At 37.4% G+C, this 19,564-nt stretch overlaps 2 long non-coding RNA genes across 2 annotated transcripts; both read right to left on the bottom strand.

Annotated features, from left to right (window-relative positions):
• Nucleotides 1-11,010: 11,010 nt before the first annotated feature.
• On the bottom strand, nt 11,011-13,154 carry LOC110903362. Its single transcript, XR_002571869.2, has 3 exons — nt 12,290-13,154; nt 11,422-11,558; nt 11,011-11,326 (listed from the first exon to the last, which is right to left on the bottom strand). It is a non-coding gene; the product is annotated as an uncharacterized LOC110903362 (long non-coding RNA).
• A 4,488-nt stretch (nt 13,155-17,642) lies between these two features.
• Nucleotides 17,643-18,111, bottom strand: LOC118485483. Its single transcript, XR_004876272.1, has 2 exons — nt 17,954-18,111; nt 17,643-17,691 (listed from the first exon to the last, which is right to left on the bottom strand). It is a non-coding gene; the product is annotated as an uncharacterized LOC118485483 (long non-coding RNA).
• Between the last annotated feature and the right edge of the window lie 1,453 nt (nt 18,112-19,564).

Here is a 19,564-nt window from a genome sequence, read left to right as displayed (position 1 = left end):
AGATGCTGAGCTTCGTACCACGGCTAAAGTGAAATGAACATCCAAGGAGAAAGCATTCAGAAATAAAATGAAGAAGAAGCTCCTTTTACTGAAGATCGTTTCCTTATTAGTCCTTATAAGGACATATTTATCTTTCAGTCCCTGCGAGGACAACATTATTCCTTTCAAGTCCCCGCTTAGGGCAACTTTATACTTTTACTTTTATATAATGGAATGATTACGTTTGGACTTTCATTCTAAATAAGAAATATTAAATAAATGGAAAATATCAATTTTTATTTGATTTGCCATTTAACAAGAATCCTAGTAAGGTAAAACCTAGCTCGAATGTCTTAATAAAAGGCCTGGCCAATATGGTAAAACCTGGTTGAAAAGATTCAAATCTCTGTTAACATATGTAAACATGTTAACACTCCTGGCTAAGCGTGACCGTAAAATCACACAAGCCACTCTTTTATAAATTATCTACAGATTATATCTGTATACAAGTCTGATAATGACTTGATGCCTACGGGTAATAAATTTGAAAGTTTGGAATTTATTTAAAATTCCCTGTAAGTAAAATAATCATCCCTTAAGGATGAAGTGCCACGAACTATAATACACTGTCCGATTGCGACATCGACAGTTGTGAATCTTTTGAGATTCCCTGTCCTAAGGGGGTGAGCTATGCTCAAAAGCCCTCTAGACGATAATCTGGTCGTCATGTCATTATTATGACCGCTGAATGACATTTGATTTAAATTAAGTACTAATCCTGTCGTTATGTCATTATTATGACCGCTGAATGACAGTTGATATAAATTAAGTGCTAATCCTGCCGTCATGTCATCATTATGACCACTGAACGACAGTTGATTAAATTAATGACACTGATCATGGCGTTATGTCATTACTTTGACCGCTGAACGTACCATCAGTACAATGACTATATGTCTTAACATCTTACGAGATGTTAATTGATAGGCCCACGGGCCAGAAATTTTAATAAATACAGTGGTAGCTATGACTCCCTGTCAGAAAAAGGTAATGAACTAGGTTCAAACCTCAAGGCTTTGATTCTCTGAAATCCTAGCTTATAATTTATAAATGTCCTTGTGACTAGGCCTTTGTGCCACCTCAATATCCGTAATGTTTTATAACTAGGATAAATTGTAATGCCTCGATTCTCAGAAATCATGGGTTATAAATTAAACTTGTCTACGTAACTAGGCTTTTATGCCAAAGTTATATTTTCAATAAATTTGGGATAATTATAATCCTGAATAAAATAAATATCATTCCTTTCCTGCCTGCAATTATATTAAAAAGAGTCTCAGAAGGTATAACCTAGCTTGAATGTCGTTAGGGACCTGGCTACGATGGTAAGACCTGCTTAAAGAGACTCAGGTCCTTGTTAAAACACCTGAAAACTTGTTAACACTCCCGACAACAGTGATGCGATAAAATCACGATGGTCACCTCTATATTAGGAACTTCCAAATTCCTTAATTAGCCTATATGATCGATAGGAATCATGGCTAATAAACGTCGAACCTGATATACACATCTAAACATCCACCTGGGATGTATGCCTACGGGCAAGGATGCATACATGAAAACGATAGTTTTATTTCATAACTTCTTGTCAAGACAATGAATTATGAAATTTTCCGATCCAAAGGAATCATTGGTTACGTTTTAAAATTTCCCTAGTGACAAGGCATCTATGCCATCGAAAAGTCCTATGGGACAAGCCGTTGTGCTATATAAGATGTCGCTATGACATTGACAGTCGTGACTTATGTCCCCTGTCTAGTAAGTATAAAGGATTTATTCCATTTAAAAACGCCAAATATGGTTTATTTAAAAATCTAGGCAAGACATGATCAAATAAACTAAATACTATCTATTGGCCTATATGGTTTGTTTGCACCATGGCTATTTAAATTATCAAGTTCGACAATTCCCTATAATTAAGTAAGCTATTACTTCATGGTTAGTTGGCCTTCAAGGCTTCACCATGGCTGACTCCTCTGGGGCTCACGATCATCTAGTTAGTCAGAATGATGTACATTGACTAGCCTTTGTGGCAAATAAATTATCTTCCACAAGATGACGGTTGTAGTCTTTGACTCTCTGTCCAAAGGTGAAGAACTATGTTCGAACCTTAAGATCTCTGATCCAATAGGATTGCAGCTTATATATTGATGCCTTAAGTGCCATATTTTGTATGTCCTTTGTGACAAGGCCTTCGGGCCTATGATTATTAATGCCCTTCATGGCAAGCCTTCCAACTATCTAAAGATTGTCGTTATGACGAGGACAGTTGTGACATTGTGATCCCCAGTCAAAAGGTGATGGACTCGGTCCAAACCATAAACTCAATTGATGGTCCTTTTGACCTAGGCTAAATATAATTGACATACTTTCTAGTAGCATACTATAAGGAAGTTGTAAACCAAACAGCCATTAAGGTTTAGTAATACCATGACTTTATAAATCATCCGTTACGATGATTCCATAATAACTTGCATCTAAGCATATGTTATTTTGGTGTTAGTACCAAAGCTCCAGAATGGAGGTTTCCGACGAAGCACACAGCAATGCAGCGGCTAAAAACAAGGATGCAAATATAAATATAAATGTTAATGGCACTACTCTTCAGGCCTTGCTTAGCGCAGCAATTAGTGAAGTTGTGGATAAGGTCCTTGAGAACAAAAAGGAACCAAGTGTCACTCACTCAAAGATCCATACGGAAACGCATACATCGGCTCGTAAGGAGAGCTCCGTTCACTCTTCAGATGAAAAGAGCGAACCTCAGGAGTTAGTACTCTATGATAAGCCTCGTTCAACTGAGGGCGGGTGCACCTACAAATATTTCGTCTCATGCAAACCCAGAGATTTCAATGGCGAAAAAGGAGCAATTGATGCTATGGAATGGCTTGAGGAAATGGAAACGGTTGTGGACATCAGCGATTGTGCTGATAAGGACGTGGTAAAATTTGTTTCACAATCTTTTAAAGGAGAGGCTCTTGTATGGTGGAAGGCCATGATGCAGTCCACGGGGAAAATTCCCCTATACCTTATGGGATGGTCCAAGTTTGCGGACCTTATCAAAGAGAACTACTGTCCACAACACGAAGTGGAAAAGGTGGAGACAGATTTTCTGAATCTCACAATGAAAAACCTAAATTGCCAGCAATATGTTACCGACTTCAACTCCCTATCTAGACTAGTACCCTATTTAATCACCCCGGAACCAAAACGCATTGCGCGTTTCATCGGTGGTTTGGCACCAGAAATAAAAGGGGATGTTAAGGCTTCAAGGCCAATCAACTACAGATCAGCTGTAGATCTATCCTTGTCTCTCACTCAAGATGTAGTGAGACAAAAGTCGTCCATGAATGAAACTAACGACAAAAGACCAAGGGAGGAGAATAACTCTCAGAATTCTAAGAAGAGCAAATCCAAGCTCAACAACAACCAACAGGATTCCAACAAAAAGCCTACATGCAAAACCTGTAAAAGAAGACATTGGGGGCAGTGTCGATTAAGCCAAAAGATAAAGCAATGTGGCATCTGTAAAAGAACTGGCCACCAGTCCCACGAATGTAGGGACATGAAGGATGCAAACTGTTTCAGCTGTGGTGAAAAGGGGCACATCAGTACTAATTGCCCTAAGGCTGCCAAGAAAGGAGCAGCTAGGTCTGGAAAGGATAGGAAAGGAACCGCCTAGACTACCGGTTGAATACCTGAGACAGTGCACATCGATAATAGCAATAGGTACGTCCTATACCATTTAGCATTGATAATGACTGCCAAGTATTTTTGCATTGATGCAAGGGATAATAAATCTTTAGCAAACCATAAGCTTAGCAAACTCTGGATTACATTCATAAGGACTCCATATATTAAATATGAGGTATAACTTACCAATGGAATCTTTAATGACCTCTCTCCCACCCTCGGAGATAATCCTTTCATAAAAATCTGGAGTACTCTTCCCCAGAAAGAGTACGACAATATATATTATTTATTTTATTTTATTATTTTTTTTCATTGTTTTCTATCGTCTGCGAATGCCAAACTATGTTTGATATGAGTACCATATGAGGATTTGCGTATCCTAGTGTGTCCCATAGATTGCTTCCATGCCTGATCAGTATGGAGGTTTAATGCATGGGATCCCCGAAGATATTCCAATGGTCATATTGTACTAAAGTCGACTAGTAGTATTCAAAGGAGATATCCAATATAAAAATGTCCTTATAAGTATCTCTACTTAGGGCATCCTTGTAATGGTAAAGGGAATATGTCATTTATCTGACACCGAAAACGATAGATAAGCTAAAGTCTGAGAATACGGAAATCTCTGACATCTCTATGTGTCATAATTAGCTTCTTTATAAGAATTACCATGTTTACCTTCTGAGAGGCAAGAGGATGTTAGGACAAACATCCCGCTTAGGGCTGCAGTTATTGTAAGAATCTTATATCTGTTATTACCAGCGAAACAGGAAGAACTAAGAGCTAAATCCATAAGTTTTGGATAAGGTTTCGTAAAGCCAAAATTCAAAGTTCTAAGAACTCCGATTTTAGTAAATAAGAAAGACGGTTCATCTTGCTTATGCATTGATTACCGCAACCCTATTTAGGCAATATCTAGGAATCCCCAATTGCCGCCCAGGATCGTCGATTTATTCGACTGACTTAAAAGATTAGCTACCCCTTAAGGTTAGTTTTAAGCAGTGATTGGAATAACCATCACACCTTAAGATTAGCTTGTCTATAACAGTTGTTATATAAGTATCAAGGCTGCTCCTTTGGGAGACCTTGTATAGATAAGATGTTAAACATCTATTGCTAGACAGAAAATTGGTAAGTCCAATTATCGGGATCTATAAGTTGCCAGTATTCGGCAGAGAATCAAGGATTCATGGAAATAGCAAACCTCCTAAGTTCTTGTTAAAGAGATAAGGTTCAACAAAAGATATCACCCTGGAAAGGTGTGCCAATCTGTTAATTGTCAGGCTAGTAAGCTCTGAATATATGAAATCATTCGAGGTAATCGAATATATCAAGGTCAAATAACTTATGAGCTAAAACCTATTTAAGGAGCTTGGTGGAGCTCGCGATGTATGGCACCCTAAGGATTTAAGGATATGTTCCGCCAATAAGTCAAGGAGCACTATCACATAACGGTTGGCAGACGGACGGACAGAGTGAGCGTACCGTCCAAACACTGGAAGACATGCTTCGAGCATGTGTGATTAATTTAGGTGGCAGTGGGATAACCGCCTACCCTTGATAGAATTCTCCTATAAAAATAGCTACCATACTAGTACTAGGGCCGCGCCTTTTGAGGCTTGTACGGTAGAAAGTGAAGATCGCCCATCTGTTGGGCGGAAGTTGGAGATGTCCAGTTGTCTGGACCGGATATCGTCTTTGAGACGACAGACAAGATCGTTCAGGTTCGCGATCGTTTGAAAGCTGCCAGGGATAGGCAGAAAAGTTATGCGGATCTTAAGCGCAAAGACTATTCACTTCGATGTAAGTGATAAAGTGTTACTTAAGGTATCGCCCTGGGAGGGGGTGATGCGATTTGGTAAGAAAGGCAAGCTAAGCCCAAGGTACATAGGACCCTTCAGGATTGTCAAACGTATCGGGTCAGTTGCTTATAAGTTAAACTTGCCTGAAGAACTTAGCGCTATACCTAATGTGTTCCGCATCTGTAATCTGAAGAAGTGTTTCGCTGACGAATCACTGACTATACCGCATACAGATATGCACATAGACGAAAGTCTGAAATTCGTGGAAAAACCCTTGTCGATTGAGGATCGACAGGTAAAGAAGCTTCGAAGGAAGCATGTACCTATTTTCTAGGTCAAATGGGATGCCCGTAGAGGTCCCGAATATACGTGGAAAGTGGAATCCACGATGAAGAGAAATATCCTCATTTGTTTCAGTAAAATCTCGGGGACGAGATTTCTTTTAAGGGGGTGAGGATGTAACACCTCGAAAAATTTCGTCCAATAATGTCTTGACACGTGTCATAAGGTTCCGTTATGTGAAAACATACTTTAGAGGGACTAAAAGTGACAAACAGTGAAAACTATGGAACGTAAGGGTCCAAAGTGTCAACAATGGATAAATAGACTCTATGATAACCCTACATAATGTTTATAACCTTAAACGGATGGTTCATGGATCATACGACGCGGAAATTGCACAAAAGTGAAGTATTGCAAACTATAGGGGCCAAAAGTGTCAACATGTTTAATTTATACCTCTGAGTGAACTTTTTGGCAGACCCGAAGCTTTGTAAAGCTAAAATATACTCACTAGAATATGTGGTAAAAATTTCATGAAGTTTCGTCAACGTATGAGAAAGTTATGGCCAAAACCGTACTTGAAGGACTAAAAGCGTCAACGTCGAATTTCAGGGCTTTTCGGTTGAGCGCTAAATGTTCCGAGGACATTTCCATGTTGGTAAAGTCCTAAGGTTCTTAGAAACCAAGTTTGGGGGTTTACGGGTCGAGAAAAGCAGCCGAAACATCGCGTACAAGACCAGGGACCAAATCTGCCAAAAATGAAACTTGTTTGGCTGAACCAGGGGTCAGGCGACCCGCCTGGTAAAGCCCAAGCGGGCCGCGTGGGTCTGCCAGCGACAGAAATCGTATTTGGGGCTGATTTGGGTCCGAAATTGAGTTGTAAACAGCTGGTCTTGCCTCCCAAATGCTCCAATACGTGCCCTTGCATGCCTACATCAACAGTAGCCTACTCCAACCATCTAATTACACCATAAATCAGATCAAACATCATTGTTCTTGGCACTTGAAGTTGTGAACAAGGAGCTCTCTACATTCAAGAACTCTCTCAAGCTTTCTGGAGTTAATCTGATCATCAAGGACGAATTCTAGTGTTCACTAAACACCTATAGGACCTTTGTAAGCTTCCAATTCGTTCTTTAATCCGTTCTTGTTGTGATTATTGCTAAAAGTCAAACTATTTGTTCATAAGCTTTGACTTTCTGATTATACGGATTTCTTTCAGTCATTTCTCGAATTGAAACCTGTTATAGATTGGTATTTATGTGGGAAACAAACCCTCTAAAGGGCACTATCTGAATCCCACTATATGCATGCTAATTGTCGAGTCAAACATGTTTCTAAAAAGTCAACAGAATTGATTTTCGCAAAAATAAGCTTGAATGTTGATATATTAGACATGCAATCTGATTGATCATTATAAATAACTTATAACACATATAAGAATGTGTTTTAATCATCATCAACTCGACAATCTATAGTATAGCCACGAAACGGAACCGAAAGTCTTGTAAAACGATTATTTCGTAGGCTATCGATTCGGATTCGTACATGCATGTTCGAGATCTGTATTGGAAAGTATTTTTGACTATTTTTATTTTAGTTAAACTTTCTGGAAATTTTATGTCATAAGTCTATGCTTAGCCGATTCGAATGCATGTTTCCGATTTATGCATAAAGTTGACTATTTTGCCCTTTTTGATATAAAACGTGATTTTTGGAAAAGTGAAAGGATAGAAATCTTTATTTCTAATATATAAACTTGCACCGAAAATTTCGGATCAGTTGGTGGTCCAGATTGTGAGTTATGGCCATTAGCGTAAAACTATATTATAAATTTACATAAACGGCCCTTTTCGCATATGACCTATTTCTGGCCACGTTTTGGTATAAAACTTTTTACCAACTGATGTAATATAATATTCTGGGAATTTTGATGATTTTTAATTAATTTTTGGCTGAACGGATCCTAGATCACCTAGTCATTTCGGCTTATGTCGGTTTTGACCGTTTTAGCCATAAAATGAGTTTTACACATCCTTTTGACCCGAAACCTTTTTCTACTGATTTTATATGATGAATAAATTATTTTAAGTATTCTGGAAATATAAAAATCTCAAATTTAATTTGAAAACCCGAAAACGCCCTTAAATCGCATATTTAGCGTTTTAAGCGCATAGTGAGCGTTATACTTGTTTTAAACATGTAAGACTATTAACTACTAATGTGTTTAACATATTTTCATAATAAAACAGTAAGTATAAGTATATGATCTCAGATTTCCAGTTTTTGGCATTTTTAGCCCTTGTGAAATTACTAAAATACCCCTACGGTGCATAGTTTGATTTTAAATGATAAATTTGATATATGGGTCATACCCTACTGATATAATATGTTATATTAAGTATATTTACTGTATGAACCAGATCCGAAACTCAGATTTCTAATTTTACTCTTTTATTATCTTTTAAAAGGACCAAAATGCCCTTCTAAGGCATAAATTGAGTTTAAAATTATTCCGGGCAATATAGAACATAACTTACTGATATTATATCATATTTAAAGCATATTATATCAGGGAACTTGCATTTGAATCATTTGTCTACCCGTATCGCCCTTTTCGCGTTCGGTTCGGTTTACGTAACTAGTTTGTGTAAATTGACCGAAACGGGTCAAACGTTATCATTTTTGTCTCAAAATCCAGAATGTATTTTGTATACCCATATTATACAAGTATTCAAACTTGTCGGGTCTAAATAACGTTCTATCCGGTCTTCGCTTAATCGTGCGCTTGAACCGTATATTTCCTTAAAACTAACCGGTCTAAGCTTATGCTTAATTAAAGACCCGTTAGTATTCTAATTGGTTATTTATACCATTGTTCCAGACTAGAGCCTTCCGGTAAATTGTACCTACGCTTACTTAAGTGAATACGGCTGAGTTATTATAATTCTTGCTATTTAAGACAGGAGCTAGCTCAGGTAAATACTCTTAACTTATTTTCCCTATTACGGGCTTGGGATACGGTAATATAAATACCGCATGGTCAGGTATGGGATTCGAAGACCAATGTGTCGGGAAATTCAAATAACCTGTTTTAATTCGTATTGCTTGACTGAAACATTGGGGGTTAATGCGACCGTGTCCTGGATATCCTTGACTCATTAATTGCAAATGGCCACGACCTAAGCACGGGGTGTAGGCATACACCTGACAGATGCTTTATGCTTATTATTTGATTATACCCAATATGGGATTCCCAATAAGGGAATAGTGGTGTGTCGGTTAATCTTGAACCGGCATAGGACCGGGCCCCGTATGTAGAGCAAGTTATGTAAAACTGATAACATGAGATATAGTTTGTCCCAAGTATAAAAGATTAATATTGCCTTGTGCATTTTAATCAAGTGTCAAAATAGTTTTGTGCCTTGTGCTCCTAAACCAATTTTCATAAACTCTTTTCAAATGAGTCAGTTGAGTGTATTTACCAGTGAAAACTGACGTATTTTCCAAAGTCTAAGTGACAGGTACAAGTACGTAATAGGCTGGGAGCTGCTCAGGGCGTTAGTAAGGAATCTTGCAAGTTCTAGGCGTCTAAAGTCTGTTGAACATTTATCTTATATTATTTGATCCGCCTGTGGATCCGTTTCAACTACTTGTGATGTTAAATATTACGTTTATGTAAAGTTGAAATGAATCTATTTCTGCTTCCGCTGTGCATTTATATATTGTGTTGTTTGACTATGATGCTATCAACTACGTCACGTTACCCCCACCGGGCCCACCGGTGACACGTGGAAATTCGGGGTGTGACAGGCACCCCATATTGGATACCCGATGTTGACGATGATCCCGAAGAATCTGCATACATACAAGAATCTGAGCAAACTCTTAGACATTCAACCAGACCAGAAGTCCGTAAATCAACCAACCCGACTTATTATTCTTGATTGAACTATTTACGACGATAAACGTTTTGCACTATATGTTTGTTTTCAAATGTTTATGATTATCATCGTTATATTTTGTTATCAATTACCTATTGTATGTGTTATACTTTGTTATCAATTACCTATTATATGTAATCGTTTCAAATTTTATTATTATCCATCTAACATATATGACCAAACTTACTATATTGACAGAAAAATGCACATGTGCATACATGTTTACTGTTTGACTCCATATGGTTGCTGATATGAAAAAATGCACATGTGCATACACTTATTTAATTATGGTTACTCAATATTATATGCACATATATTATCTCCACTTTGGGGTTTCGGTAGTTCACCAGCACCAGTTCATGGTCTTCTCACTCGGCCGAGAGGCATTCACGGCGGTTCATGGCGGCGGAGAGCCGTGCACGGTGGTTTTCATGGCATATAGATAGTCGTGTTCATGTACTTCATGGCGGTTGCAGTCGGCACGATGTTTACAATGGCATATGGCGTCTTCGTGTCGATCCTCGTATATCCGATGAACCTCCTCATATATTGTCTGAAATATCATCATCATACACCATTTGATGCCGACTTTGGTGGTCCATCTGTTATCAATCCCGTTGATAGTCACAGAATTTTGTCTAAAACTGTTGAAAGTCGACATACCCTTCATAGGTTTGAAATTCAGACTCTTGACTCTATGTATACATCACTTTGACAACACCTACAAATACAGATTATCAAGAGTTGCAATTCATTCGATTTGTGACTAAAGGTATTATGTTGACTGTAAACGATGTTTATACTTTTGTACATGATATTGTATTAAATGATGTGCACATGTGCATTATATTGACTGTAAATGATGTTGTATTAAATTATATGCACATCTGCATCATGTTGATTGTAAATGATATTGTATTAACCTATATGCACATGTGCATTATGTTGAAAATTATACCATGTCGTTGATGTATGGATCCTGTTTATGTATGGATTCTGAACAGGTGCCTTATGGATGACTATCCAATTATGTACAGAATGGCATTAAACAAAGGGTCTTGGGTGGCGGACAACTACAAAAAAAATGGAAGAACAAGCCGACAACCGGGGAGGCATGGGTGGAGTTTATGCATCTTATGGCGTGCTGAGGAATTAACAATCATTTACGTCACAATATTACACACTTGTGTATTTCTAACATATACTATACCAACCACCATATAACATTTGAAAACGTTGTAAACTGAATATAATCATCCGGTAATACATCATATATCACCACTATGCATACTAATTCACCTTATGCACATGTGCATTTCCAACATATACTATACCATATTACATCAAATTATGGAATTAACAATCACATAGTTGTCATCGTCCAATAAACAAACATAAATTATCGTTAAAAGAAAATAACTAACATATAAACCATCATACAAAAAACAACCATAATTTTCATTAATGTTTTCCACTGTCTTGTCGCCCTTATCATCCATCACATAAGATCCATCACATCGTGCATTCGTCTACTTGTCCTATTCCTTGTATTTCTTTATCCTGCCGTAACTGCACGTGACATCAAAGAACATCGTTCAACAGAAAGTAACAATTTGATGCACATGTGCATATATTACCAACTGCATCATCGACTAATAACCAACCTTCTTTGGCTTTTCACTTAACACTTTTGTATTCACCTTCCTTATCATCACCTTCCTTATCATCTGGCAGTTTTGTTGCCCCTTTATCATTCGATCTCAACAAAAGTGTTATTTTCTTCGCTTTTTCCATTTTTTGCCTACAATAATAATTGAAACATAATATAATCAAACATGCAATTTCAATTAGTATGTGCATTAAACAACCTTTTTCATCACTATCACTGTAACGATATGAATTCGTGCATCTATATGCACATGTGCATCACATATTCTTATAATGATGCTTAAAATCAATCCATATGTAAAGTTTAATGTTATGTGCTCAAATTCAATATGCACGTTTGCATCAATTTAAACAACAACATCAACAAAATCTAATTACACAGAATCATATACACGTATATTAAACAAAGCTGCTCATGTTTGCTATGCACATGTGAATCACATGAAACAATAACACCATCATATCCTAATTACACAAAATCACAATAACACCATCATATCCTAATTACACAAAACCACGTATCTTACACAAAACTTCACAAGTTCACTATGCACATGTGCATTATCTAAAACAACAATACCAACATTTTCTAATTACCCAAAATCATGTACACGTATCCTAAACAAATCTGCTCAAACTCACTATGCACATGAATGATATTATTAACTTTATTTGGTTCACATATACATACTAGGTCGGCTATGGCACTGTATAAGATATGTGCGATAACATAACAAGCACAGTTAACATATCAACGAGTTGAATCACATTCATATAAATCATTGATGGAAATCAAAATTACTGATAAAAAACAGATACCTAAAGAACAATATATATATCTACTGGTAATAATCAGATCCTTACCGAGTGTTACTGATAAAAAACAGATACTTAAAGCGTTGCACTTTGCCCTATTTTTTATCCAAAGAAACCCAAGCGTGTTAACTTCCTCCTTCAGACGTGTCAGATTCGTTTGCTTCCTATTAAAAACATCATTCATGTTTCTCCATATAAACAATAGCATAATCTGAATGATTGAGATCATAACCTGTTTCTATTTTTTAGATCCGCAGTAGCACTGATGCAGATACACAAAATCCTTCAGATGTAGCACGAATATTGATCCCAACTTGCACCATTCAGCGACAAAATCCCATAGACTTTGAGCCAGTCTGCATGAAAAAAAAGTTGGCTCGCTGTTTCGTCCCCGTCATGGCAGATCTTGCAATCAAGGGCTGGAATTTGGACATTTCTTCTACTAAGATTCGTTGTTGTTGGTAGTCTATCCAAAACAAGCCTCCAAACCAATAAATTTATTTTTAGCGGCACCCATCTGTTCCAAAAGAACCTGAAACCGTCATTTGGAAACGACTTTTCCTCGATTATCTTCCTGATGTTACGAACTGTAAATAACCCGGAGGATTCCGGATACCATATCCATCTGTCTGGACCCACCTCAAAAGAGACCGCATTCGCTGCATAGGTTAAGTCCGACAACTCAGCCAGTTCAGACGGGTTAAGTTGCAGCCTAGACCATTGGAGATGCAGCGTTAGTTGTCCATTTTCTACCCCCCATCCGCTCTTGTAGACACGCTGATTTGCGGCGTTCCAGCGCATATAAAAGTGTGTACCTGCTGCACAACGACTGGTCACCCAACCATACTTCCTTCCAGAATGTTACTTAACTTTCTGAGCCCGCTTAAAAACGACATTAGATCCACCCCCAAACCTGCAAAATCGTTGGAAATATTGGCAATTTGTTTCCACGTACCAAGCGCGGACAATTTAACTGGAATGACCTTATTAACCTATTCTAGCAAATTATGCACATGTGCATAAATATACGTATTTTCATCAATATGACTGACCCTTTTAAACTAATATGGCAAAATATGCATATGTGCATAACTATGCACATGTGCATTAACATGACTGACCTTATCAACAGTTTTGCTTCATTAAAAAAAACCCTAACCCGTAACAAATCCAATTTCGTATTACCACTTATCATATTTAACATTAATCAGTAACAAACTTACATACAAAAAAGCACATAACTACCACATTACAGATTGTGCTATCACATAACAATCGCCCCTAATCCCTCAAAAATTATATACATCACACCATTTTCACTAATGCATATAAGAAACGAAGATTAAGCCTCATATTCACATATAAAAGATCTGAATCGGTGATTAAGCTTCATGCTAACATATAAATATGCAAAACAGAGTGTATAAACTTACAAATTCACGGAACGATGTAATGACGCAGGATATTCCGACAATAACTAGGTTATGGCCGTTCATTGGATGTTTGTTCTTCAAATTCTCCCTAATTATGCCACAATCTTCAATGTTTCTGTTCTTTTTTTGCCCTAATTTCGCATATCTAACGAATATATGCTCGATGACTCTTTTATTTGTGCCCTAATTTCGAATATACTACGAATAAAGGATGAATGGTAAGATCGAGATGATGAATTTTGGAGAATCTGGAGTGACGGATGTGAACTGAGATGACGAATTTTGAAGTCCAGGAGTATCAGACGTGGGTGTTTAGGAGGAGGCTCTTAATGTCAGGTGTTTAGGAGGAGACACTTAATTTCAATTTTGTTATATATTTACAGTATTGCCCCCTGTTCACATTGGTTCTCACGGTTCTCGCAATAAAGGTGGTTCTCGCATGAACCTTACCCTATATATATATATATATATATATATATATATATATAGTGGGTAAGGACAAATCTTATTTCAAATATACCTAGTTAAAGAATCAAAGCAAAGAATATCATTCTTTATCTTATTCAAATATACCTAGCCAAAGAATCAAAGCAAAGAATATCATTCTTTGTCTTATAATTGTATAAAGAATTATACTTTTCTTTTATATTTACATAAAGAATTATGCTTTATTTGTATTTGGATAAAGAAATGAATTATGTATTACTTTTGATTTCTTGAATATATTTTGGTCTAAAATTTTTGTTAAATTTATATGGGTACATCGTGGTTAACCAATTTATAATCTGAATTCTAACCAAATTACCTTGATTCTCACATGATCACACACACAATGTTTCAAACCCTAGTTATAAATCTTGATTCTAGTCCACATTAACTACTCGTCTACTTAAGTACTTATACAAAATACTACAAGCAACGTTTTAAATCCAAAATTCATAACTCATAAGTCATAACTTGTAAAGAAACAACAAACAACATCAAATAAATTAAAACAAATAAGTGATATGGTGGAAAGAAACATGCGGTGAGAATCTGGCCAAAATTAGGGTAATTGGCGGCCGGTAAAGTCAGTGCCAACGAAGGGGAATGATCAATCAGCGAAGGATCTCAGGTCTAGGGTCGGACATTGTTCTCTCTTTTTCTTGCTTCGTTCTTTTTTGAGTTAAATTTCTGGTAGGTCCCTGTAGTTTGCAGATATTGCAGAGTTGGTCCCAAGACTTCAATAACTACAGAGTTGGTCCCAGTGGTTGTAATTTTTGCACTCGGGTGATTCTTATCACTAACTAGTGTTAAGTTTCTAGTTAAGTCTATGTTGAATGACCAAAGTACCCTTAGTTATTTAAAAAGAATAAAAATAAAAAAATAGTTATATATTAAAAAAATATTTAAATATTTGTGAGTCTCACCCCACTTTTTCTTCAACCTCAAATCAATGTTTTCAGGACCGGACCGGAGGTCGATCCGGTCGTCTTACGGGGTCAAAGGTCCGACCGGTTCGACCAGACACTTGTCAATATACAATGCCTTCTTACACTTCTTATACAGTGGTTTAGGTTTTTGGGTGGTGGTGGGGTGGGCGAGGTTGTTTAGGTTTTGGGTGGTGGTGTAGTGGGTTTAGGTTTTAGGTTCTTGGACACTTGTCACTAGATAATGTCTTCTTACACTTCTTATTTTTAGTAGCCTTTGTAGAATAACTTAACTCATTAAATATATAATTTAGTATATATATATATATATATATATATATATATATATATATATATATATATAAAAGGATTAGGATCAAATACAAAGCCTTCTTATTGGAAGAAGAGTACAAAGACTTCTAAAAAAACGACTAAAAAAAAAAAAAAAACTAAACACCCACTACCACCCAAAAACCTAAACCACTCCCAACATATGACTTATGAGTTATGAATAACCAATTGGTGATAAGACTTATTGGATATCATCAACAACCTTCCAATGATGGGTCTCTGGTCTCATCATTTCACGTGGATAAAATTCTAAGCTTGTTTGAGATTTTCGCTGCTTTATCATACGTTTGTTTTCCCCAAATATATAAACAAATCTTGGGGCATAATATGTAAGCTCATGGTAACAACGGCAAGCAAAGTTAGGGCACACTGGGCGGTAGCTTATAACGCGTGATGGCAAAAGTATAACGCGTGGAAGTTTATTTTTCCCACCCCGCCTCATTTAGATAACGCGTTATATATTAACGAAAATCCATTTTCGTTATATTTTCAACGCGTGATGGTTTGGTTTTGTGAGTGGAATTGTTGGTTGGGGGAAATTGTTGGGTGTGGTGATGAGTGATGACCACCCCCACTAAAAAAGGTTGTGAGTGATGGAAAAATGGTCGATGACATGGCGGAACTTGATTGGTGCTTGTAAGTGATAAATTATATCACTAGTGAACCACCCCCCTCCCCTTACAATGTAAGCACTTCCAGATCATCTGGGATTGCAATTTGCTTCTGCACGCATGGCATAAACCATCATTCTCAGTCCCCGAAGCAAGTGACACAGGATGTATAACGAACTACATATCTTCAGGGATTAAATCGTAATGTCATTCAAATTATTTAAAATTCAAATGTAAAGTCTGTTGTAAGATAATTATGGTGCCTCCATGTATTACTCCTAAATGTGCTACTGTACGTGTATATGTATATATTGCTGTGAACAGAATGAATTATTCAAGCCAAATATTCTATGTGCAATAATATGGTATCAGAGCTTTTATAATGCTCTTGCGAGTGAATCCATCCTACTCCTTCTACTCTTCTTTCACACCAAACTAAAACCATGGCAATCTCAAAGCCCTTAATCCAAATCACTGCTACAAACCACTTTCCCATCAAACTCACATCTACGAATTTTTCTGTTTATCGGATTCAAACTCGAAGACCACATCATCGGTGATTACGATCCACCGACCAAAACCATCGCTAACAAAGACACAACCAAAACGAATCCAGCATACACGGCTTGGTTTCGCCAAGACCAAATCGTTTTTTCCGCCATTCTTGGTTCATGCACCGACGCAATTCAACCATTGATAGCTTCTGCCTCCACTGGAAAAGAGGCTTGGAATCGTCTAACGGCCGCCTATGCCAGCTCTTCTTGATCAAGGATCATCTCCTTGAAATCGTAACTTGCAAAAAACCCGAAAGGAAATCGATCAATGGTCGAGTTTCTGAATGGCATGTGCTCCATAGCCGATGACTTAGTTCTAGTTCAGAGCCCGGTTCATGAGGAAGATCTCCTTGTTCATATTCTTAGCCAACTCGGTGAAGAATACAGTCAACTCAATGCCGCTCTTAAAACTCGACAGCACGCGATCACATACCCAGAGCTTTTTGACATGTTAGTCGATCATGAAAGATCACTTAAAGAAACCGAAACCATTGTTGCTCCTTTAATGGCCACCGTGAACTTCTCGCAACGACAATTAGGTCACTATCAATCTCGGTTCTCATCGGATGTAAACTGGACCAACCGCAGTTCACCAAATCCTCCAGCAACCAGAGGACGCCAACCACCCAACACTCCACCGGGTTTCTCCAGTCGCCAGTGGCGAAGCTTGAAAAAAATGTTCGGGGGGCGGAAGGTACCGCACCTAAAAAAAATTCTATGTTTGGGTCGGACGTCGGTGATTCGATTCGGGTCGGATCGGGTCAAATATTAATATCAAATAAAATACGTTCTCAAACATTAAAACGTAAACATTGTTTAACAAACAATTGAACAAAGACACGAAAACATTAGCGGGATCTCTTTCTAGACTACTAACATCCACTTCATTAATGTTAATCGGATTTTGAGGAATATCATGATGCTCTTGTTGAATGTTTTGATTCGCTTCATTAACCGGTTCATTATTCGCTTCATTAACCGGTTCGCTTGTTGAAGCTTTTTGCCGTTTAATCTCATTGTTTCCATCAACTTGTTCTTCATTCTTTCTTTTAAAAAAAGAAGTTATGATTTTGTTTTTCCCCATAGCGTAATCTAACAAGAAACAAGTCAACAACACAAGTTAAATCCCTAATTTCAACAAGTTACAGCCTAATTAACCATCAACAAGGCATTTTCTTTTTCTAATATCTAGCATCGAACTCTAATATCTAGCATGGTTACAGCCTAATTTCACCCCTAAATCCCCAATTTCAACAAGTTTATGGCAAAAAATCGGTCCAATTTCATCTCTAATTTAAACCTAAATCACATAAATTAAGCCCTAATTTAAACCTAAAGATAAAAAAACACATACCTTGAAGAGTTGAAGCCGATTAATCGTTTAGAGCAGCCCAACCTCGTCTCCTCAAAGTCGATTAGTCGAATGAAGCAAGCAAGAGTTGAAGCCGCACCTCCGTTTTGTTTGTTCTGTTCTCCTCGTCCCCAGTTAGCAGCAAGCAAGCAACAGTTTGTTTTTTTTTTTTTTTTTTGACCGGTTAGCAGCAACAGCTTTTAACTCCCAAGTCCCAATCTTTTTTACATTGGGTAATTTTTTTTGGGCTTATCATTAATGGGCTAAGTAATAAACATACAATCCAAGTTATAATGGGCTATATAAATAATTTTATTTAGGTTATATAAATATTTTTTTTTATAAAACCGGAGGGGTCAAAAACGTATATACCAAAAAAAAAATTAAATCGGGGGGTCGAAAAAAATATATACCTATTTTTTTTTAAACCGGGGGGGGGGGGGGGGGGCGAAAACATATAAACCTAAAAATTTCTATACGAAAAATAGATACGTAACACTACTCCGCAAAAAGTTCGGGGGGTCGGGCGCCCCCCCGGCCCCTCATATCCTGCGCCCCTGCCAGTCGCAAGAACAATAGGTCCATTTTTTTGTCAGTTTTGCTCTATTCCGGGCCATCACACACGTGAGTGTCGAAAACTCCAAAGGTTTCTAACAGAGAACCATATCACCTTCAACACCTCACCTTTAAGTCCCATGACAAATGCAACCTTTTCTGGCTCTCAATCGTCGCCAACACCTCAGTCTTGGATGTTTAACAGTGGTGCTTCCCACCATCTCACTTCATGTCCATCCTCGATTCACTCGGTCTCCGAGTATGGTGGCTCGGATGAGATTTTACTTGGCGATGGTACAACTCTTCCCATATAACACACTGGTTCGGCCAACATCTCTAATTCTACTCACACACTCCATTTACCTAATATACTTTATGTTCCTAAATTAAAAAAAAATCTCGTTTCGGTTGCAAAATTATGTCGTACTAACAATGTCTCTGTTAAATTCTTTCCATTTCATTTTCTTGTAAGGATCTCAAAACGAGGGCGTCTCTCATGCGGGATGAGAACATAAATGACGTTTACTACATCAACCATCTAAATCATAGCCCTCAAGTCAACTCAGTTGTTTCGACTTCACCAATTCAATGGCACCACAAAATTGACGTACTTTCAAGCATGTTTGTAAAGACCTTGGTCTTGTTTTTAAGTTATCTAATTCATCTTTGCATTGTCAATCATGCTCCATAAGTAAAAGTCACAAGTTGCAATTTGGTGAAAATTCTTTTAGTGCTTCGAAGTCGTTACAACTTCTTTACTCGGATGTGTAGGGACCAGTTCAAAAATCGGTCGATGGTTATTTATACTATGTAGTGTTTGTTGATTATTTTTCTAAATATGTTTGCTTGTGTCCCATGAAATACAAACCCAACGTTGCCAAAAATTTTCCACAATTTAAACTTTTAGTGGAAAAATATTTTCAAACTCCAATTATCTCCATTAACGGTGGCGAATATCAAGGACTTGCTCCTTTTCTCCAATCCATGGGAATTTCGCACTACACACCCCCACACACACCGGAACAAAACGGTGTTGTCGAACGCCTTCATAGGCACATT

Source organism: Helianthus annuus, chromosome 13 (assembly GCF_002127325.2).
Source record: "Helianthus annuus cultivar XRQ/B chromosome 13, HanXRQr2.0-SUNRISE, whole genome shotgun sequence".
NCBI lineage: Eukaryota > Viridiplantae > Streptophyta > Magnoliopsida > Asterales > Asteraceae > Helianthus > Helianthus annuus.
Note: the sequence above shows the minus strand (reverse complement) of the source record. Positions and strands in the feature narration are given on the sequence as shown.